Source organism: Hemicordylus capensis, chromosome 2 (assembly GCF_027244095.1).
Source record: "Hemicordylus capensis ecotype Gifberg chromosome 2, rHemCap1.1.pri, whole genome shotgun sequence".
NCBI lineage: Eukaryota > Metazoa > Chordata > Lepidosauria > Squamata > Cordylidae > Hemicordylus > Hemicordylus capensis.
The window spans coordinates 87,115,038-87,139,559 of record NC_069658.1 but is presented as its reverse complement, the minus strand read 5'-3'; the positions used below and the strand labels follow the sequence as shown (position 1 = coordinate 87,139,559).

General features: G+C 40.9%; 1 protein-coding gene and 1 long non-coding RNA gene across 2 annotated transcripts in view; both read right to left on the bottom strand.

Moving 5' to 3' along the window:
- CHSY3 (chondroitin sulfate synthase 3) overlaps positions 1-24,522 on the bottom strand; it is a 141,906-nt gene that overhangs the window by 76,989 nt on the left and 40,395 nt on the right. The window lies entirely within an intron of this gene.
- Positions 333-23,818, bottom strand: LOC128347002 (uncharacterized). The gene is made up of 2 exons (XR_008317336.1): positions 23,704-23,818; positions 333-625 (listed from the first exon to the last, which is right to left on the bottom strand). It is a non-coding gene; the product is annotated as an uncharacterized LOC128347002 (long non-coding RNA).

Sequence of the window (24,522 nt, the reverse complement as noted above, 5' to 3'; positions counted from 1 at the left end):
AAAGGAAGCAAACAAAAATAAGAAAGGGGAATTTCACATTCATTTTCATACATGTGTCTGTATATCTGGGCTGTGTGCTATTTCCTACTGTACATGCTGTGGAAAAGACACACAGCCTATGTGCGCCCTGTGCTGTACTTCACTGTGTGCAGGGTGTCATCAGGATTGTCTATGTCTTAAGTGGCCCTAATTTGGCAAGTTTTCTGCAATGGCTAGACGTAGATATTCCATGTGACTTTTTTCTTATTAACTCAATGAATTAACAATGCAGGTGCAATAAACCCAAGATATGAAAAATCTTCTATGGCTCACAAGATTTTAGCCAAAATAGCCATGTTCTTCAGCATTTATTTTTCATATTTCTTGTTTAAATCATGATTCATGACCAGAGGCAAACATGGAAAATATTGACCTTTACAAGCATCGATTAAGGTTTTAGTAGGCTATAAAATGTGCAATAGGTAAGTTATATGAAGCACAAACGGAATGCAGTCAGACACATATTGAGTAGCAAGTATCTCCTAGGGAGCAGGTGAGTGGCAAACCACTTCTTCTCTCCAACTCGTATGAATCATTTCACTACACCATCACAACTATTAACTCCACATCCCCTGCAGTTTAAAACCTAGAAAGGAAACATAGATCCATTCAGTTTTCATTATGTCATGTAAACAGTTAAGCACAATATGTCAATGTGCAGCTAACCCTGATTCTGAACATATTCTAGAATAAAGAATGGCTGTATAACTGAAAAATAAATGTGTTTAAAATGCAAAGAATAAAACATCCACACTACTGATTAGTGCAATCATAAGCTCAGTGCATGCATAATCACTAGGACTTGCTCCTTGCATTCAATCACCATTCAAGGCAAACAACAACAAGCCACTCGGACTCCTCACTTAATCCCCTCCCTGAGCCAGAGCCAGCACTGACACCACCCAGCCCCTTGCTCTTCTGGTACAGGTGTTGCCTGCCAGCTTCTCCATCATGTCAGCCTGAGCATTGCCACTGCTGGCTGTTTATATGGCACAAGGCAGCATGGACTGGGCCTTCAGCAGCACTGTCAGGCCTCTTGTCTGCTGTGCTCATAACAGCTCCCTTCCTCTTTCTCCTGTCTTTTCCATTAAGTACCAAACTTGTCCAGAGAGAAAGCAGTCAAGTTTGAAGCTTGGATGAGAGCAACAGTGGAAGAGAGAGGGAGAGAGCTAGTGTTGGCTTCTCCGCCTTGCTGCTGCATTGCTAAGCTAGTAAAGAGGATAAGCGGGAACCAGCTCTCCTTCCCTCCCTTCTCCTCCGAGAATCAAACTTGACTGCTTTGTCTCTATACAAGTTTGGTGCTGAAGGGAAGAGAGATAGGAGAGAGCGGATGTCAGCACAGTAGAGCTGATATCAGCGTAATACCCCGGCTAACTGGGCAAAGAGGCACCTTTTTAACATGGTGATTCTCTTTATTGAGCAGAGGGAGAGTAACTTGCCCTATCCAGCACCAGCACAGAATCCAGCACCAGCACAGCACCAGCACAGTGATTGTTGCTGGTGTCTATCTTATGTTTCTTTTTAGATTGTGAGCCCTTTGGGGACAGGGGTCCATCTTATCTTCTATATATTTCTCTCTCTTAGGCGTACATGTTGCTAATCCCATGTGTGGCAGCTCTCACAAGAGTTCACAAGCAGCTGCCAGACTAGCAATGGGATCGGAGAGAGAAGATGGTGGCCGCTGGGCCAGCCAGTGGGGAGGGAGAGCACCCACCACTGGGCCGGTCCGGCGGGGAAAGAGGCCAGGAGGAGGAGGAGGAGTCCAGAGGTGGGCCAACCTGGCCTGGCCACTCACCTGCCAGAAGGAGGGGGTGGGAGGAAATGGTGGGCCAGCTTTCCAGCTGGCCCACAAGCCATAAAGTGTGGGTGGGGAGGAAGCAGGCCGGCCAGCCGGAACATCAGAAAGTACAGAAATGGGGGAGAGAAGCAAGCGGTGTGGGGGGGGGAAGCAACTGCCCAGAAGGCCAGGCATGATGCCATGGGGGGGGGGGGACAGTAGCGGTGGCAGGGCTGGCCGGAGGCACAGATGCTCTGCACCCAGCCTAGCTAGTTTATTTATTATTTCTCTATGTAAACTGCTTTGGAAACTTTTATTGCAAAGTGGTATATAAATTGTTGTTGTTGTAGAGGACAGGCCAGTTGGCACGTTCCATATAAACTGCTTCATGGCATATAAACAGCCAGCAGAAGTGGCACACAACAGTGGTTGAGGCTGGCATGAGGAAGAAGAGCAGCGGGCAGCACCTGGGCCAACAGAGGAGGTGGGGTGGGCTTAGTGGTGGGGGGAGCAGCACCAGCCGAGCTGAGGCAGTAGTAGCAGCAGACAGGTGAGATGATGCCCCCAGTGGGGGGCGGGTTCTCACACCCACTGCCCTGTGGCACATCATTGCCTGAGGCTCTCTCCTAGCCACATGGGGGTCAGCTTCTGGGAGTCATGACTTTTGTAGACTACAGAATTCCTGATTAGCCATTTCATGAATGTGACTCATAAGCATGCAAATATGAGTAGCAGTTGGGATGGAAGAGCAATCAAAAAAGCATGTGATTAGGAAGAACTATTAAGGACAGGGCTTTCATTGTCCATGAGGATGCCATTGAAAGTAGCGTCTGAGCAATGAGTTCGTTCCACCCAACAACCTCTAGGACCACAGATGGAGGCCATAACATGTGCTTCCTTACCTACAAGCCCCAGTCAACAATATAGGTGGGTGATATGCCAACCAATGCTATGCAGGTTCACTCACAATCGAGTTCCTCCATGCTTAATGGGGTCTATTTATTTTATTTATTTTATTGTTGAATTTATATACTGCCTTTCATTAAAAACAACTTCAAGGCGGTTTACAAAAGGTAAAAAACATACAATAAATAAGTTTTATTGTATGTATATTACATAAGTTTTATTGTATGTATATTTATTGTATATTACACTATTTCCAAATAAGTGTAATATTAGGTGCAATAAAGCAATGGGGCCAGAGAGGAAAATATGTTCTATAGGAAACCTTTAAGTTGTGAAAATGAGAGAAAGATTTCACAATTTAACACATTTCTCATTTGAATTTTGCCTATAGCACATAAATACACACACTTCTATCTAACTGAGCACATGAGCTTCATAACTGTGAACTCTTCATTGCTAGATGGTGCCAACTTTTTAATGTAGTGGTGGTGGGGGGACTAAACTAAGCAGACTCTGAACTACCATCTGGAAAATAGATTGGTCTAAAAACTAAAGAACTTTACTATCTCTGATTTAAGATGTACAGATCTTAGGAGTTTATTAAAGTAATAGATGCAATGAGCATTGGAATTTAGCACCTGTCATTTTGCACTTAGGCATGCATGCACCATCTTTTTGTGATTCATTACTTTCTCAGTTTTTGGCATGTTACCTGCATAAGCAGTACATTTTATACTTTAAGTGCTGCGCTCTCTTGAAGTCCTGCAAATGGTGCACTTAAGACTACAAAAATGTTCTGTGTTTTTGAGTCATTAGTTACCAAAGATGTTACAGACACTGCAATTTTATAAAATACATATATGCATGTATTTCCAGCTTTCCTTTAGAGGTTATAGCACAATTTCCTATGGAGGTTAATAAATTTGTGGGCTGATCTTAGAGTGAAGTCCAAAAAAAGGAAAGAAAAGAAAAAGAAAAGCAAACATTTGTTCTGAGCTACTTAAATCTGTTGCTTCAACAGTAGCAGGGGAAAATGGGCATTTGCCAAATGAATGAGTTACAGAACAAATGATCTGTTACCACCATCTGTATCAAATAAACAAGAAGTCAAAAATATGAGAGAGAGAGAGAGAGAGCGCTAGTCTATCTAACTAAGCAATGATTTCTATCTTGAACATCTCCAGCAGCAGCTAATCATAGTATTTTCTTCTAAAAATGGCCTATAGCCATTTTGCCTAATGTAGAACAACAAACTCACCCTCTCCCACCACCAAGGTAACTAAATTTTGTGGAAGGTGTGTCTCTGTGTGTGTCTTCTCTCTCTCTCTCTCCCTCCCCCCCCCAAACACACGCTCTCTCTTACACACACACACACACACACACACACTCACTCTATTCAGGGAAAATTCAAATAAAAACTAATCAAAAATTGAAAAGTAGTAAATATTCATAACAATAATTTCATAATACCTTTCAGGATTCTGACTATGTGGATTATCTGGAAATCGCAAACTTCTACTAGCAGCTCAGATGTTTCCAGATCTTATCCCTTCCAACTCTGCACTAAATGTCATGCTGTTGCTGAAGACCTCCCCACCATCACCACAGCAATTGCTTTTGGGGAGGCTCAGCCAATTTCAGTCATGGGGACACATTATACCAGCAGTATACTCTGGATGTTCAAGAGCAGTACTACTAATAAGGAACAGACAAATTTAATCTCAAAGGCTGATATGCTGCACAGCATCTTGCTCCGCCCTCACAAGTGACTAAACTAACTGCACACAAGGTTTGCTTCACAGCACTGAGTGGGCAGATGAGGAGGGGGAAGGGATTTTCACTGCCTTCCCCATCCTGCAAAAGTCTTTTTCACATTCAGGAATATGCCCATGAGGGTCATGCAGCCCTCATAGATATATTTATGGATACAAAAAGGATTTTGCAGGGGTGGGGAGAGCAGTGAAAATCACTTCCCTTCACCATCTGCCTCACACACACTCCTTGCAATGACAGAGCCAATCTCCACTCTTGAAAGGCTGTGCAGCATGTTAGCCAAAGTATATTTAAACTCTGACATACAAACTTGATGTTTAACGTCTGCTGAGACACTAAGAGGTTATTTACTCCCAAGTATGGTTAAAACTGTGGTAATCCCATTTGATTGAGCCAAACGCAGCTCACTTTGGTGAGCCAGCATGGTGTTGGACTAGGTTAGAGTGTTGGACTAGGAACAGGGAGACCCGAGTTCAAATCCCCTTTCAGCCATGATACTTGCTGGGTGACTCTGGGCCAGTCACTTCTCTCTCAGCCTAACCTACTTCACAGGGTTGTTGTGAGGAGAAACTTAAGTATGTAGTACACCACTCTGGGCTCCTTGGAGGAAGAGTGGAATATAAATGTAATAAATAAATAAAACAAATAAAAATATGTACCACCATATCAGTAGTCAAGCATTCCCATGATCCACTCTAAAGCATTGGATAAACATTGAGTATGTATCCTGAGTATGTTCATGTCATCCCTCATTAGAGTCTTTAAGAGCAATGTAGGCATTCAAAAACAAATACAGTACCCTTCACATTTTAGGATATTCTTCATATGTATCTTATCTCATTTAGTGGTAACTGCAGTTTAGACCCACCTGTAGCAACTATTTTTAGTTTAATTTTAACACTGAGCTCAGATCTTAAAAATATGAAATATGATAAAAAGAGGCTAAAGACGTAGGTCTTCCTTATCTCAGAAAAGTACTTCTGCATCACAACGACTATATCTTCAGATGGCTATGATTAATGTTCCTGATAGTCTTTGGACTCCCTACAAAGCATGTTATATACCAAGAGATTTGGGGAGGGAAGATCAAGGGATTGCAAACTTGTGATTACTTTGTGGTTAAAGGGGGATAATATATGACAAGGGTGTAGGAATGACTTTTAGATGTATTTAAAACTGTGACATAATTTATAGATGACCCCTTGGAAGACAGCTTGATTATTCTTATGTCTGGGTTCATCAACTAGATCCACTACTAATCTGAAATTTTGTCCGGGAATTCGCATGCCAGTAACAGGGGGAAATGTTGCATATGTGTAACCACTGAGCCTCTATTTCATAACAGCTAAAATGATGTTTTCAGAAACTCAAATATCATGATCCAAAAGAAGATTCTGCCCCCTCTACCAATTTTATGAGTACATGTGGATTATAACGGATGATTGGTGTTGATCCAAGAGGGAAAGTGGTGAATCTACTACAGCTACTGCCCACTGAGTTACAGTGTGAGAAACCAGCTGTACACCAAGCCTCTAGGATTGTTGTTGTTTTAAAAAAGAGAGAGAGAGAGAGAGAGAGAACACATTTGTTACTAAAACTAAATATGATTCTTCTGTTCTTCACTAATTAAGAATGAATGGCCAAATAGTGCTTGGAACTACCAGTACACATTAAAAGCCCGCCAAAGTAAGAATTTGGGCCAAATTAGCATCCTATCCACTTTTCCATTAGTCATCTATGTTATTCTATAGTCCCTCACAGTAGTGAAGGGCTGTCAAGGAGCAGATCAAGGTGTTCAACCTATGGAACTCCTTGCTCCCTCAACTGCATGTTTTCCTTGGCAAACTAAACACTGTCCTGTTCAATCTGGCTTTTTAAGCACATGCAGTACTGACTATTGCCTTGTTCTGTTTTAAAATGCACATTTCATATTGATATTATGTTGCATTGAATACTTTATTATATAAATGACTATTGTATAAATGAGTAAATTGCCACCTTGTGTCACACCTCACAAATCAGGTAATCAGTGAATAGTATTCCTGTGTTCACTATTCACATAAAAGGTACTATTCACATAACGGAACGAATCACATAAAAGTTTGAGGAAAGATTAATTACAAAGATGTATAAAGATTATTTTTATCTCTAATGAAGCATTTGTCAGGGGTCCAGTCTCAACTATAATGTTTTCTTACTTTGTATAAAGCCCTTGCCTATAGTTATTCAGAGACACAGAAATACAAGTAAAATACTATAGAGTCACAAAAGTGTGTTACGTGCAAATGACATTGTTGTCTCTACTACTGACCCTATTAATTTAGAAAGTTCAAAACATAATCTATATAATTAATTCTCTTAGGTGGCATGCATGTCCAGGATTTGGCGGTGGAACTCTCGCAACATGCTGTGAGAGCTCTGGCGAGAGACCGGCGGAGTGGAGGAGAGGGGGAAGAAAGTGCCGGCACTAGCCAGTTGGTGGGCAGGCAGGCGGACGGTGGGGGGAGAGAAAAGCAGTGGTGGCCGGCGGGCGGGTGAGTGAGAAAAACAGCAGCAACGGGCAGGCCAGCGGGCAGGAGAGAAAGGTGGTGGCGGCAGGCAAGCGAGAGAAAAGCAGTGGCATGCAGAGTGGGGGAGAGAAAAGCGGTGGCAGTGGCAGAGGTGGGAGGGAGGAAAAAACGGCAGCCTGGAAAAAACCCTTCTTGGTGACCTGACTGGTGAGGCTCTGTGAAGGGAGGGAACGAGAGGGGAGGAGGGCCAGAGAGCACAGGGCTGGAGGGAAGGGGAAGAGAGGAGAGACCGCAGCAGGAGGAAGAGGGAGGGGGCCCCAAAGCGCCACACAGATGCTCTGTGCGGGGTCAGCTAGTATGAAGTTATTTTTAAAACTTAGATACAAGCAGAATCAGGAAAAATATTAGCAAAAAATGTAATATTTATTTATTGTTCAGTTTATATACTGTATTTCATAAAACTTGTCCCAAGGTAGAATTCCATTATGTTGAAACAGAATGCTCAAAATAAATATATTTCTAGAATACTGTGGAAATGTAATCTTATCAAATATATAGGATATTAGGATTTCCACAGATGTGGACATTTTTATAGGGAAAACATGTACAGTGTTTTATTCTGCATCTTCACAGAAGTAAAGCAAGAGATTGTTCATCAGATTTAAAAAAACAAAAGCTGATGCAAGTAGGCCAATTCCACTTATCTCTTAGAAAGCAGACAATAATCCTTTAGAAAAATTCATGGAATATCAAAAGTCACTTACAGTACTAAGTTATTAAATAGAACCTCTATGGTCAAAGGCACTGAGGCTCTCCACACGAGCAGTGTGGAGAGCCTGCAAGGCTTGTGCGGGTAGAGCGGGCTTAGCCCGCTCTCCCAACACACAATCAAACACCTAGCCCTGGGTGGCCGGATTGTCCTCCCACACTACTACCATCTCCGTCATGGAGCCAGGAGGGGCTGTGGGGATCGGGGACCACCCGGCCCCCGGAAGTCCCAGGATGCCCTGTGCAAGTGTGAAGGGCATCCTGGGGAGACACAACCACCCCGAGACTGGGAGGTTTGCTTTAGCCTCCCAGTGGGGGTCTCCTCACGAGTTGCTGCAGTGTGAAGCCACGCTGTGGCAACTCGAGTTCACTCCACTCACCTCATTTAAAGGGAGGGCTACTTTGGTGAGCTAGCTCCTAAAGAACCACTGGGCTCACCCACGAGCCCACTGGTTCTCATGATGGTGGAAAACTGGGCTGGGCTCCTTTCAGCCCAGTTTTCCACCAACGTGAAAATAGCCTTAATATCTCTCTCGCTGGGGACACAAAGTGGGAAGAGTGTTAAAATAATCCTGCACTGCACTCCACTCTGTTCTCAAAAGTTTGCAAATGAATGCCCAGAGCAAAATAAATAAAACAAAAATAGATAGCAATTCAATATATATGCATCAGTGGCTTTGCAGATAGCTATCAATGCCAACATGCATTTACAACTTTGAAGAAGACTCTACACCGGTGTTAACTTGCTAAATTTATTCTGTTTTAGTAAAGTTTGGGCATGCTTAATCAGATATCAATGTCTGTCTCTTTCTTCCCCTGGAGCATTTTCAGACAGCAGGCTTTACCGTGGGTTTACTGTGAGGCTTTACTATGAGTTCAAATTTGCCAAAAAAAAAAAAAAAAAAACCACCCAAACAACCAAAAAAACCCACAAAGTGTTTTGGTTTTTTTTTTTACCCTGGACATAAATCGAGCTGTGTTCGAATACTGAATGAAAAACTCAAATCGTGTCTGGAGTGCTCCCCAATAGCTCGCAGGGACTTTGGGGTAAATCTGACTGGTATGACAATGCACACCCTTCATTCTGGAGGAGAAGTGATAGAAAAGACCTGTCTAGAAATGCTCCTGCTGTGTGCATTTCAGAAGCTGTCACAGAAGACACAATCCTTGAGTATACTCAGTACATTTCTCTTCAGAAGATCCTATACAGTAGAAGGTACAACATGACTCACACTTATCTGTGTCTGCAGACAGCCCAGAAAGAAAGACACACAAAACAACACTCTAAAAGCCTCTGAGCATATACAGAGAGTATGATCTTTAAATTAAAGGCTCCAGCTTAATGGCTACTATTTCTTGTACTGTCTACAGTGTAGGAGTTGTAGTCCAAAAACAGCTGGGGGGGCCTAAGTTGAGCAGGCCTGGCTTAGGCTGATATGCCATCTGCATCCATTTCTTGAGATAAATGACCTTAGAATAGTAATACATCTGCTGGTCACCTCCAGACTTGACTACAGCAATGCACTCTTTGTGGAGCTGCCTTCTGTACATATTCCAGAAACTGAAGTTGGTCCAGAATGCGGCAGCCAGATTGGTCTCTGGGAGAGACCATATCACTCCTATCTTAAAAGATCTACACTGGTTGCTCATAAGTTTCCGGGCAAAATACAAGGTCTTGATTATAACCGATAAAGCCCTAAACAGCTTGGGCCCTGGGTATTTAAGAGAACCTCTTCTTCACTATGAACCACACTGCCCACTGAGATCATCAAGAGAGTTCCGTTTGCAGTTGCCACTGGCTTGAAATGGGCTGTGATGTGAGTCCCTGGGGTACTTGAGAGGTTCTCATGGGGTACTCAGAGCCTTCCTGCCTTCCCATGCTGCAGCTGAGCTATCTATTCCCTATCTGTGGATTGTCGGCTTGAAGCTGACATACGCTCAGCGATATGTCCACTATGGAAGGGGAGGGAGGAGAAAGAAGACCATCCTCCTCTGTCCCTGGCTGGCTGGCTGCATACTGCAACTAAGAAAAACTCATTGTTTCAATGTTTAATTTTCAGGAAACAACACTACAATAAAGGAAAACACATAAATATGTATCTAAGTTATTCCACCCTTAAGAATATGAAATATAACAAAGTACAGTTAAATACAAGAGTATACAGGCATTGGAGGACAAACCAATTAGTTTCAGTTTTATTTGTAACAGAACCATAGGCCAATTCACCACTTTATTTGCAATGTTATCCTGAGTTTTCTTAAAATGCAAGTATCACTGCTGTGTGGTAACTGAGCTCCCTGTTAGGGAAAATGCTTCTAGAGAAATTGTAAACACAAATAAGCATAGACCTACAACAAAAGGCTGCTGTCTATCCCTGGTATGCATGTGTTTCCTACACCTGTGCTAAGCACAGTGAATGTTTTAGGCACATTTCCCCCCCAGGAGCAGAAGGAGTCTTGAGGGAGTATCTTTCATGCTAAGAAGAGAGAGAGAGAGAGAGAGAGAGAGAGAGAGAGAGAGAGAGTTTCAAATCCTCCTTGTCCCTTCTTGCCACCAAGTGCCATTAGCTTGGCCTACCTGGTTAACTGCTCTGAGTCCATGAACATTGAGCCCTTTCTCACGATCCCATGAAAGGGCTTGAGGGCAGGTGGCAGGGAAGGCTAGAACAGCTTACCTTCCCCGCACACAATCTTATAGAGTTGCTTGGTGCATGAACAGCACAACCAGACAAGTGCTGCCGCCCAAGACAGGACATAGGTTTGGGGGCAGGTTTGTTTGGTTTTTTTGCCCCCTATGATTTTCTTCTTCAGAGTTTTATGAAACCAATTTACCTGGGGGTTACCCTGAGTCTTCCCGGTACTTCCCTATCACCCACAGCTGCTCCAGTTATATGACCATGAGGATCATAACGTTTCCAGCTCTTTTGGAAATAGATATAAGACTGTTAGACTCCTATTAACCAGACTTCCTCAACTAACCGAGCAAAGAGAAACCTTTTAAAGTGGTGATTCTCTTATATTTAGCAGGGGAAGAACAAGTGATCCTATTCAACCCCAAGACAGCTTCCAGTGGCTCATAGCCACTGAATTGTGAGTCCTTTTGAGACAGGGAACCATCTTATTTATTATTTATTTTTCTATGTGAACCGCTTTGAGGACTTTGTTGAAAAGTGATATACAAATATTTATAGCTGTAATACAATTTAACAGTCAAGTTGTAGTTTTTAATATTTAATTGCCCTAGTAAAATACCTAAAAGTAGCTTCTAGCAGTCATAAGAAAAAGCATGTGACATAGTGTTAGAAAAACCTGGAGGAAAGCAAAAAATGCAAGGAAGCACTAACTTCTGGGACCTCTACTTAGAAAGCAAGATAATTTTAAGCTTCAGTTGCTATATGTTAAGATTCCAGAATATTAAAGCATATCCTAACAGGGAAAGAAGTTAGAAACATGCACATATACATATCTACCTTAGACCAGAGTATTTAGAATTGCAAAGGTACCATGAGTACACACACACCACCATTTTCATTCTTGATAGAACACAGTATTAACCCATGGAACAAAATTTTTTGCTTTAAATGCCCAGTAGATTGGAACATAGAAAGCTGCCTTATACTGATCATCTAAAGCTCAGTATTGTCTACAACACAGACTGGGAACAGCTTTTCCAAGGCTGTAGGAGGAAGTCTCTCTCAGTCCTATCTTGGAGATGTCAGGGAGGGAACTTAGAACCTTCGGCATGCAATCATGCAGTTGCTCTTTCAAGAGCAACCCTATCCCCTAAGGGGGAATATCCTACAGTGCTCATACACAGTAGTCTCCAATTCAAAGACAAACCAGGGCAGACTCTACTTAGCAAAGGAGTCAATTCATGCTTGTTACTACAAGACCAGCTTTCCTCATGCCATGAGATACCTTCTGGATCAACAGATTACATGCACCATGGAAATGTATATAGACTGTGCACAGAAAAGAAATTACAATGAGCAATTTTCAAGTTCCCAGTATAAAAGCAGCAATGTGGTAGTGCTCAAAATCAAGCTGGCTCACAATCAACCTGGCTTGGCTCAGAGGGGGGAGGGGATTTTTTAAAAAATTACTTTTTAATAAGTGCCACTGTGCAGCGCGGAATGAAGAATAAAGAGCAGCCAGTGGCCACAGCAACAGCAAGGATAGCTGTGGAGGAGGCCCAAAATGGGATGCAGCTGGTCGCAGCTGTCATTTAGGAGGGCAGAGGGATGGGAGAAGGAGCCGCGCCGCTGCCCCCACTGCCGTCTTCAGGAGACCTTGCCACCTCCACTCCAAAATAGGCCACAGCTGACCCAGACTCCCATTTGGAATGCTGGCAGGATGGGGAAAGGAGTCCCAGTGGGCTGCTGCTGCTTCCACAGCCATCCTCGCTACTTCTTCTCTCCCCCACCTGTATTATTGCACTATCACTAACTTTTGGTTCATGAGTGTTAACTGTACAGCCACATTCTGTAACACAGTGCCTGTTTAGGCAACACCTCTCCCTTGATATGTACAATTGTGAATGAGTCAAAGATTTGGTGCCTCCTTCCTCATCTTAATCCCAACACCAGCCACATGCTGAATGTAACATCCAAACCAGAATATATAGAACACCTGTGCAATTCAAACTTCTTTCAATGTCAGTCCTGGCTCAAGTCTAGACCACGGGAACAGCTAGGGGAGTGGGGGCCCATGTTCGCTCCTCTCCCTGGTGGCCCCTTAGAGTAAGGGAGATAATGAAGAAAATAGGGAAGGGTGGGGCCAGGAGGCCCAGGTTTGTGAACCCATCTGCTCAATTCTAGCTAGAGCTTTGGTCTAGAAACAATTTGAGGCTATTCACATGTGCAGGCAAAATCAGGCAAAGGGAGCCCAGCCCCGTTTTGCACACACGTGTGTGAACCACTGGGATCGTGTCTGATCCCAGTGGCATCACAGCAGCAAACCCACTTGTGGAGCACTGTTTCCCCTAAGGCTCGTTTGTGTGTACACCAAATCCCAAGCCCCTGCACAGAAGATTCTGGTGGGCGCACCCGCTCTGCTGCGCCCACCACCCAGTGTCCCCCCCCCAAAGCCGGGAATATTACAAGCTTTCCCCCTCCCCAGCCAGGTCTCCGTCGCCACCGCCTCCTCCTCCTTCCCACACACCACCTCAATGCTGTCGCCCAAGACAAACCTCTCTCCACTCACTACTTTTAAAAATTAGAGGGAATACTGTGGTGGAGCCTCCCCTCAAAATGGGGTTAGGATAGCAACTGCTCTCCTAACTCCATTTTTCTGATCATGTGTCAGAAAAATGCTCGCAGCCACAACTGGCAGGCTCAGGAAACCCAATAATGTACCGCACACCAGTGCAGTGCATTACTGGAGCTCCAGGGGGCAGGGCGTGTCCCGACAACCTGACCCTCAGAGCTACTGGCAGGATCCGGTGCTCATCTGGGCAGGCAATCTGCCCACCCAAGGAAGAAGAGCTTCTCATCTGCGGGGAAGGTACATCTAACCTGCCTTCCCTGCAGCCCGCTCTGAGACTCAGTGAGAACTCAGTGAGAACTCTCAGTGAGAACTCTCTCTCTCTGAGACTCAGTGAGAAGAGTCTCTTCTCACTGCTTGTGAGAAGAGACTCTTTGTAATTTTTTTGTATTTGTATTTTAACTCCAACAACAGGATTCTATGTAATAGACAAATTAGATAATACATCTTACAACTTCCTGTTTAAATTGAAGAGATCATTTGTTACACCTCTATTAAAACACAGATATGGTCATTGCTATTTTATGATGGGCTACTGTGCGAAACAGGATGCTGGACTAGATGGGCCTTGGGCCTGATCCAGCAGGGCTGTTCTTTTGTTCTTATGAAGTGCCCTTCATTTTACCCATTTACAACCAAATGCAATACAGTTCACAGGCAAAAATGATATTTGGTACCAGTACATTTTAGATATGAATTTTTATACAAGGTGACTTTACAAATTTCATTAAGGTGTTGTAAAAGTACAGTGGGTGTAACTTGTGGAAGCTCTATTTACTGTTAATACCCTGCAGCATGAATTCACTTGTACTTTTACAGTTGCAAATGATTAAATAAAATTGTTCTTCCTTTATATAAGCTTAACACTGTAACTGGATTAATAAGAATTTGACTCTATTCCAAGTCATTAACCCGGAAAAAAGATAAACTGTACAAATTACCCATACTCTGATTTTCAATTCCCCATTTGTAATGAAATGCCAACACTAATTTGTTAGCCTCTTTACTTCAAATTTTAGAAACTCTTAATTATTCATGAAATATTTGCTGTCAGGTAAGATATTCAAGATCCCACTCAACAATTCTTTTTGTCATATCAATTTAAATAGTTTTCCTGTATTTTATTAGTGAATGTGATTTCACCATTTTAAAACAATGCTACAAATTTATGGAAAATCATTACATATAATCAAATTACAGTTTAGAACTGAATAATCACTTACAGATTGAACTAAGAATAGAGGGAGGTGGGGGGGTTGCTGGTGATATTTGCAAGTTATCTGAGAATAAGTCAAAAGACAAATCTTTGATACACTTTTTTCTCATAGTGTATTTGAAAGAGTTACATTTCTGTCTTTTCTTCAGCTGCATTTTCTTCTAAAAAGGTACATCCAACAAGATATATTTGTATATGCTAATGGTATTTATTCTAGTCCTATATATGTATGCCTAGTTCTAAGAATGTATGAAGTAATTTGTGACAAAAAAACCCCATAGCAAAATCCTAGGCTTTGTCTTGCTACTTTTTCTATGAGATGCAAATTCGTTACAGAAAGCATCTACAAAATATTGCACACATTAAGTTCTGCCAAGGTAATGGACTCCATACTGACTGGGAGCCATTAAGATGGTATACATGCATCACCCTAGTTCCACCCACTATGACATCTCCTCATCAAATCATGAACCACACAAGACATTTGTAACAAGAAAAGGAAGGCCATAATTTAACAGTACATCTGTTGAATGCATATACTGCACGTGTATTGTATGATGTTCAAATACTTCATTTCTCTTATTGGTGACAGTGTTAACTAGGCAATGTTATCTTTCCTGAAAAGCAGTTTTGATTGAAGAACAGAAGTAAAAAGGTAAAAAGATAAACATAGAGCAATCATGTAAATTATTTATGGTCCTCAGCTTCTTTCAGCTAATTCTCTTGTGTAATAGACTGGTAACAATAGACAGGTTACTGAAATGATACACATGCTATTAAAGTACTAAAGAATTCAGGAAGTAGAAAACACTGGATAATAATGAAGTCTGCTAAATTGCATTGTCAGTAAGTATCATTTAGGTTATGCAAATTAATATTTTTGCATTTATCTTCAGCACTGTAAGAGCTTGTTCTAGAGCGTGCTAAATCTTGCTGTGCAGTTGGCAGCATAAAATGAATAAATAAATAAATAAAATGATGATGCTTTTTTTGTCTCTTGGGTGAAGAATTAACCTCGATGACTTGGTTGACTTGCATTTTGAATAATTATGCCTAAGTGTAGTACTATTTCAGTTTCAACCAAAGAAATGATCCCTCATTTTCACTTCTTGGATCTTCAAATAAATGACGCCTTCCTAAAAACAATACTATTGTATATAGTCCCAGAAATGCACAACGTTTTATAACAACTGCATTCAAATGTTTTAGAAAATCTCAGAAATTGTGACACAAATGAACCAGCAAAATGTTCTGGTCTAGACCTGATGCTGGCTGGCCCTGCATGTTATGAGGAAAATCTAATATAGGATCACATTCAGACAAATTATCTGGGTATTTCTGTAATATAACAGTGGAACTGGATGTAGACTTTCAATCAATACACTGTTCATTAGACAACCAAGAATGAAACTTAATATCTGAAATCAAGGCATGAATTATATCACCCAATGCATATCAGATATGTACATAGGAGCCCCTGGTGGCGCAGTGGTAAAAAACTGCCGCCCTGTAACCAGAAGGTTACAAGTTCGATCCTGACCAGGGGCTCAAGGTTGACTCAGCCTTCCATCCTTCCGAGATCGGTAAAATGAGTACCCAGAATGTTGGGGGCAATATGCTAAATCATTGTAAACCGCTTAGAGAGCTCTGGCTATAGAGCGGTATATAAATGTAAGTGCTATTGCTATTGCTACTGCTACATAGTATTTAGGATGAGAGCATTAGATTTATACCCTTTAAGGACCCAACTCCACAATGTGTTTATCATATTAATTATGAGTCCACATATTTTGGCTGGACTTGTTAGCTAGACCAAAGCTATGGCTGTCACCAGGCAAAAATAGCTCTGACAAAATAGGTTTGGGAGGAGGAGATGGTTTCCACCTCTTAATCTCTTATATAAATGCCCCCTATGGCCCATGTAATAAAAACTCAGCCATGAACCAACTCTTACATATTAGCATGGCCTTCAAACCTCCTCAAATGTTAACATCCTGGAAGATTGTAAAAGCCCTGAGCTTGAACTCAGATTTTGAAACTCAAGAAAGTGACAGTTCTAATTACACTTCCACTGCCTCAGTATTATTGAGAAAGAGCCCAATATTTTAAGGACATAACAATTAAAGCGCTGTTTGTTTTTTAAATCTGCATTTTTGCACCCCTTTCAAGTTTCTGCCTATTACAGAAATTGCACAAAAACACGTTCTTGTGTCCCATATGTGGCAAGAAGATGAACTAAAACACAAGCAGTGAATCAATAGTGCAATTGTACAGTAACACAGTTGAAGAAATAGTGCATGGAAGATCGGATAAAAAGGTTCATTTAATCTAATGCCACACAGGATTATTAGTTAATAATTGCACTAGAAGCCATGTTATAATTTGTTTAGATAACACTCCCCACTGGGTGACTACTTTAAAGTATACCAAAGTAATGCAGACTAGAACATTAGCAGGGTGAGGAGCACCTTCATTCCCAAATAACAATCAGGGGCACTGATTGCTCTTGCTCATCTGCCTCTCTTTAGCAGCCCGAAGCCTCTCTTTTCTAGGCTTTCATACAAATATCGACTGAGGACAGCAGATAGAGGCTGGAGACTACTGCAGCAAACACATGCACACATAAGAACACATTTATGTGGCTATGCATTTGTGAGCATCTTAATGAGAAGCAAAACTGGAATTTAAAGAGGACAACCTTGGCAGTCGACAGATTTTTAAACTCTTGACTAAACAAAAGGAAGAACTGCCAAAAATTGGCCTGCTTCTACTTTGATACAAATCCAAACTGCTACCCTTTGGATTTAGTGATCTAAACATTCCAATTAAAATCCAGGGCACTGAGCCTGAAAATCAAACTGCATCTTTGTGCCACTCTTTAACCAGTTGTAATGTTCTTTAAAAAACCGTAAAACATCTTAAAATCTTAAAACAGGTGTCACAGAGTATAATTCTAGTACTTAATTCTTAGGAGGGAAATATGTATGTTTTCAAGTCTTCTACACAATCAACCGGAGAGAATAGAGATTATGCATCTGCACCAGCAAGGTGTTAAGACTCAGAAAAACCGTCTATGGACAGATTTAAATAATGCTAGTTTAAGGACACCACCCACCAGGAAGCTGCCATTTTTGATCAGTGCATAACAGGAGAAGAAGCTGCACACTATGCACTTCATCATCCAGTCCCTGACCTCTCATATGGCAATCTCCTGACAGCCTTAACCAAGGATAACACAAAATCAGAGTAAGGAGATTTGTAGGCCATCTAGTCCAAATCCCTGCTCAACCAAGGAAACCCAGAGCTAGAGCATCCCCAAAAGCTGGCTGCACAGCCTCTGCTTCAAGTGAGGAAGAGCCAACCACCACCCTGAATAATTTGTTACATTGCTGAATTACTCTTGGTGTTAAGAAGTTTCTCCTAACGTTCAACTGAAATCTACTCTCCTGTAATATAAGTCCTTCAGAGGCAACAGAAAACAAATGTTTGTCCTGTTCTATGCAACAGACCATTAGGTATTTGAACAATGCTATCATGTCCCCCTCCCTCTTCCCCAGGGTGCTTTCCAGACTGCGCGAGGGAAGTGGGGTAAAATCCAACCACTAGCCTTAACGTTTTGAAGCCAGTTAGAATAAGCTGCTTTGGATTTTACACCACTTCCACCCTCGCTGAAGCTTTGAGGGGAGAGAAATAGGAGGAGAGGAAGCAATCCCTGCCCTGGATCAGCACAAAGGGCACTTCCCTGAAGGAGAGGAGGAGGAGTGGGTGACTGATGGCTTTCCCTCACCTCTCCGCTCCCCGGTGAATTTGCAAGGACAGCAAACACACAAACAAAGACAGAGGAGGGGATTGGTGATTGATACATACACCTCTAAAACCAAGCCACACTTCTACAGCTGCAATCCTATGCACTCTTACCTAGGAGGAAGCCTATTGAACTTAATAATGTACTTCTGAGTAATCCCAGCAAACTGTTCTCAAAACTCAGAAAAACCAGTCACTGTTTCACAATACACATACGTGTTAAGCCTGAGACGTCAATATAAGATCCAAACAGGCTGTAGCTATGCAAACGGCACCCTGTTGTTCCCGTATGCAAGACAGTGTCAAAACCCAGATCATACGAAGGGACAGCAAACCTAGACTTAATGAAGCAAATTTCAAGTTGCTATCTGGAAAGTCCCCAGGCTAAATTTCAAGTTGCTATCTGGAAAGTCCCCAGGCTAAACATACCCGGTTTCTTCATATCAATGTTTCTTTTAAATAATCCAAAAGTCTCATAGCTGTAGTGACCTGAAGTGGCAGATGCAAAATAATCACTTTAGTATGCATAAAAGTGGGGGAAAGAGTTGCACATCATAGCCCATACTCCTAAAATTATTGGCAGACATCCTAATAAAGCATACATATAAGGAGGCTCCGTTAGGACACACTGGGAGCCGACGCACAACCCCCCTGTCCTCTTATGCACATGCTGTTTCACCACAGGACTAAGACCTGCTATTGCTGCTTGTGCTACTGAACAACTCTGCAAGATTGGAAAAGTGTCAGTGAACACCAGCAACATGTTTCTGATACTGCAGATCACTTTCGGGACACGAGCAGTCTTGGATGTTTTAGTTCTGTAGTGCAACAGCGCATGTGTAGGAGGGCTTGGGGAGTTGCATGGGGGCTCCCAGTGGATTCAGCTTCGTACATGCATGCTTCATTGGTCAGGATGTCAGCTAATATTTTAGTAATCCTGTAACAGGGTCTAATCTGAAATGTATTGTTTTAGATCCAAGGATGCCCTTTCACTAATAAAGTATCTTTTGCTTATTAATAGACTATCTCCAACTTATTCAGGGGAGTTTTTTTAATTGCCCAAACTCTTGCATAAGATTTAGCACAAACTCTTTTCAGTTTCTTTTTATTTTAGAATTTATACGGTACAGCCTGCTTCTTCCTTATTCACTGTGTTTCATCTACTGTAATGCATCACTGCACTACAAGAAACTTCCCACTAGTGGTACGCAGGAGTTCACAGAAGAGCACTAAGGAATGTTTTTCTTCTCCTTGCTGGATCCAAGCCATTTACTTTATTCTTTTGCCTTTTAAAAGGTAAAATTTTGTAATACAGCATTATTTCCAAAGACTATAAAAAGGGAAAGAGTATGACACAACAAACTATCATCACAGAAACCTACTGAAATGTATGTCACTTGCAGAAAAATATTAATTGGGGCTGAACTCAGAAGATTATGGTAAAGCACTGTGTTTCAGTTTTGTAAGCACTTCAATTTAGCTCATCTCTAAATTAGGCAAGAAAAACCGTATAGGAAAAGCACTCAATTTCCATTACCAACAACTATTTTTAATTGTCAGATAATGGCTGGATCCTCTTTCCCAGAATTATTCTCCTACTTAAAAGAAGTAAATCTATCCATAATTTGGAAGCTGTCTGAGACAAAGAGTCCTTTCTCACAATCAGCTGAGAGGGCAGGCAGTGGCAAAGGAAATAGAAGCTTGCCTTCCCCATAAATCACACATCCAGATAGTCTGCAGCTGTCACGGGCAGTGCGGAAGTGTAGGGGCTGGAACGCATGGTCCTGGCCCCTGTAAATCCCATAATTTGTGGGATCCCCCTACCCACCCAGTGCCGGCCAGGAGCCCCGCAGTGTCTCAGCACTGGCTGCAAGCAGCCGATGATGACACATGAGCAGTTAGATAGGGTAAGAGCATGAGTACACCCTTAACCTTGGCTAACTGGCAGGCTTCTTTGGTGGGTTTGCCATGGAGGCACTGCTGGGAGCCACACACTCCTGGCGGTTCTCACAGGATGCCAAGCCCAGGCTTGACTGCCTAAGCCCTGTCTTGGCTACTCGTAAGAACAACCTCAAAGAGTGGAAAACCTATACACACATTTTGAATCCAACATGTTAATTCTGTATTTTAAAAATTTTTGTATGGAGAAACATTCAATTGTGAGCTGCCAACTACAGTCTGAAGCAATACAGCCCAAACAGAAATTGAACACCTCAGTAAAAACTAGACCGAATATATTTATAGGATGCACTTATTAATTCTGAAATGCAGTATATCAAACTAAACTCTGCTTACTTTAGCAGCCTGCATATTAAACTAACAAGCGTATTCATTTCATTGGCTCTAAAAGACAGCTGCTTATTACACAAGTCTGCTAGGTTATTAATGTTGGCATTAATAAATCAGTAATCATGCTGACTAGGAAATCATTGATGCAACAGTAAAAATGCATGCAGAACATTTTATGGTTTCTTCTTTTTAGAAAAAATGTCCATCTTTTCCTCCCTTTCTGCCTTAAAAAAAACAACAAAATAAACTAAAAATCAAGGTATCAATGACAAATGGTTCAACATTTTTATGTTTGTACTGCCACACACTGAACCGATGACAAAAATATTTTATATTTTGGGAAATGTTAAAAATCAGTTTCTTAGAATATTGTGGAGTGGTCTACACAGTTTCATAAATAACCATAGAATGCATCTTTACCTAAAGCAATGGAAGTCAACTCTTCACTACCAACAGCCAGCTTGTAAATGTTTTAATATTCATTTATATAGTTTATATACATACATAATTAACATTATGTTCATATAAACTGCATGGAGGATGATGAGAAAAATCTATCTTTATCACTCCTCAGCTGTATTAATTGTACCCTATATCCTATTGCAGCCTGTAAGAGAAAAAACATGTATCCTAATTTGGTATATCTGACTGCCTCAGATTTGGGGCACTATTTGAAAGTTACTAGTTGTTGCACAGTCCCGTGAGACTGACTCTAGACCTCAAATGACGTCAACATCACAATGAACTACTTATAAACATTGTAGTAGATGTTACTTAATTAATTAATTTATTATTATTAACATTTTATACCCCGCTTTTCCTCCAAAGAGCCCAGAGCGGTATACTACATACTTAAGTTTCTCCTCACAACAACCCTGTGAAGTTGGTTAGGCTGAGAGAAAAGTGACTGGCCCAGAGTCACCCAGCAAGTATTATGGCTGAATGGGGATTTGAACTCGGGTCTCCTCGGTCCTAGTCCAGCACTCTAACCACTATACCACGATGGCTCCATGAAATTTTAACCCTGAAATTGCTGGCATATTCTACAAACAAGAAAATGGTGGGGGGGGGGGAGTGACAAGAAAATATATGGGGGGAGTAACCAACTGGATACTCTTTTTGTTCATTTGAGGTGGAAGCATCTAGAAGTTACCACTTTCTGATCAGCAATGATAAAATCGTTTCATTGGCATATTTGCCTCAGAATATCCTAGATTGGTTCTTTTTAGTGATCATTATACTTTGCTTTTATTGCACAGAGTATTGATCATGATGTTACTCATGGTAAGATTGATAATAACGAGGTTGTGCAAGCAGCCCTTCCACAGGTTTACCCAATTGGTGACCCATTTGGGAAACCTGCAGAAGGGCTTTGTGAACAACCACCCATTTAGCTCAGCCTGGACACTGCCTATGAAGGGAGCAGCCCTGCTGCACAGAATTACGGACACGTAATACCGAGCTGGATGTTGGCCAAAATTTTTAATTCATGCATTTAAACATACCACTGTACATTGTAGCTACGTTTGTTTCAATAGACTTAAACAAAGCTATCATCTCTGCTCAGCCAAGTATTCATTAAGTTTTTTTAAGTTCATACCAAGCATTTACCTAGACTTCAATTCATATTTAATAATGATTATTTAAACACATGATGTTATATAAATATATAATGTTGATCACAGAACAAGAATATAGTTTTCAACTGACCTACATTCCCTTGGCTACCAGCTTTATAAAAACAGAATATTTACACATGTACAAGCTGTTGTGTAAACAGATATATTATGCATATTTTCTTTCACCGAAGATGACCCAATTGCTCTTGCCTAAAACAGCTTAGAAAGTTTAATCACTGTATCTAGTTCCTATAATATATGATGAGCAAAGCATGAGAATGCTTACAGTGTCTCTGCTTGAGAAATGTAGCACATCTGACAGGCTAGGCAAAAACTGACATTAACAAGCATTCTAAAGATGGAACAACTTCTACAGTTTTTCATCTTTGACAGATGATATTATCAAGTAGGTCACTCACTCTCAAGTGAAACCTCACAGGATCAATCTGTAACAGCTATATGCATTTACTGGGAGAGCAAATTTTTCTCCTATATAAATAGAATATAAATGATTGCTTACTGTTGGTCCAAGATTATGTTTAAGAGAATTTTCTTAAATTGGGAAGAATTGAAAAGTTTTTAAAAACGCAATCATTCTCTTCTATCTATTATGTTTGCACAATTACACAAATTTAATAATGGAGTTTAGTTTAGCTTGCTGATGACTAGCACATTAGCAAAAATGCTAGGAAGCAGGACCTAGTTCAACCCAATGTTCAAAAGGACCCAACAAGAACCCACAACCATACAACAGCCTGAAAATATAAATTATTTTTTAAAAATATGAATTATTTCAAAAATATGCATGGATCATTAAAAGCTATTCTGATTTACAAATGGTGGAAGTATGCAATAATACCAAGTATCATGAAGTTAAAAAGTAACATGAAAATAAATATTTAATAAACACTCTCTTCTAACACATTGATGTAGACAGTATATATTTTAAAAATGTACAAACACTTAACAATGGTACACAAGCACAAAACCACCAATTTGTAAAGTGAAAATTCACAATCAGCCTTGCTGCTAAGAGCCCCAAAGTCAATATACCATTTGCAAGTCAATCTTCCATAAGTTAACCTTCTAGGTATCTGGAAGACCAATATGAATAGAAGGAGGATCCAGTTGTCCTTGAATCAGATGGATATGTGAATTCAATGTCTTATGGGGCGTTGGCAACAACTGCAGATCATCTACAGGTAATGTCCTTCCTTTTCTACTACAGCCAAACATGTTTTGGACTATAATGGGCCTTCCTTAGTGGCACTGTTATAAAGAAATTGTTGTAGTTCCCCAAATAGAAGCTATGCTCTCATGTGTAGCCAGATGTCTGATATGCAATTAACAAAATTTCAAACTTTCTCTATAAAAGTTAATACATAATCTGGATAGATATATATGAAAATTGCAATTACTACATAAGCATAATCTACCAATGTCATCCCACAATAAAGACAGGTATAAAACATGCATGTTTATAACTACTGAATTTCTAACACAGCTTCATTCAAAAATGCCCACTCTTCCTCTCTCCACAGGCTCATAACATGATCCACAAAATGCCAAAAAATATAATACACACAATAAGATTAAGAACAGGCAAGCATTAATCCATCCATGCATATTTTAATCATTTTTCTCTAAAAAAAAATGCAACATACTAGTTGTTCCATACTTATATAGGTACATCAGATTCCCCATGATGGCTCTCTAAGAATGCAAGCTATATGCACTTACTTGCTATAGATTTAGATATCTTGCCAGCATGGCCATTTGCTTGTGTCCTCTAGTTTCAATGGAGTAGTCCCACCCTAGTAGGAGAAGATTCAAATACTTGGGAACCAGCTGCAACCTCTATAGTAGCTTAGAGGTCTTTATCCTATTACATTTCTTCCTTAGGACCTAGTTCTGGTGCAACTTCATTCCCTCCTAAAAGGCTTGATCATCAAAGATGGGATACATCCTCAAGCATCACCATGAAGAGCACCAAGAAGCTATTCCAGCACAAACCTTAATGCCATGTTATCCAAAAACAATGGGCAGAGATTAAAATTATAAAGCAATTATAAACCAATTAATATCTTCATTAAGTCCCAAAGGGGCCCACATTCTTAAGAGTACAGATCCAAAAAATTTCCCTTATCAATAGCTAGTTTTCAAGGTTTTTAATTCACAAATTTGGCGCTTTCAATACACCAGAAGTGTATATCCTCTGGTCTGTGGTCATGTTCCCAAAAATGTTTTATTAGTGGTGCTTGTATAATCTTTCTCCTAATATAGCTTTTGTAGCTTGTTTTAATGGGTCTGCTAGTTTTACACATATATAGCAATGAGCATGGGCGTTTGGTCACATAAATGATCTCTTTGGTTTGACAAGTTAAAAAATCCCAAAGTTTGTACTCCCGCCCATTAGGAGGGCATTCAAATGAGTGAAGTTTCACACAGTTTACACAATGCTACAATTGCCACAACAGAACTGGCCCACTAACATGTCCTCATGGTTATACCCAGCCCTCAATTCTGATGACTTGTCCATTTTACTATGTACTAAAGTGT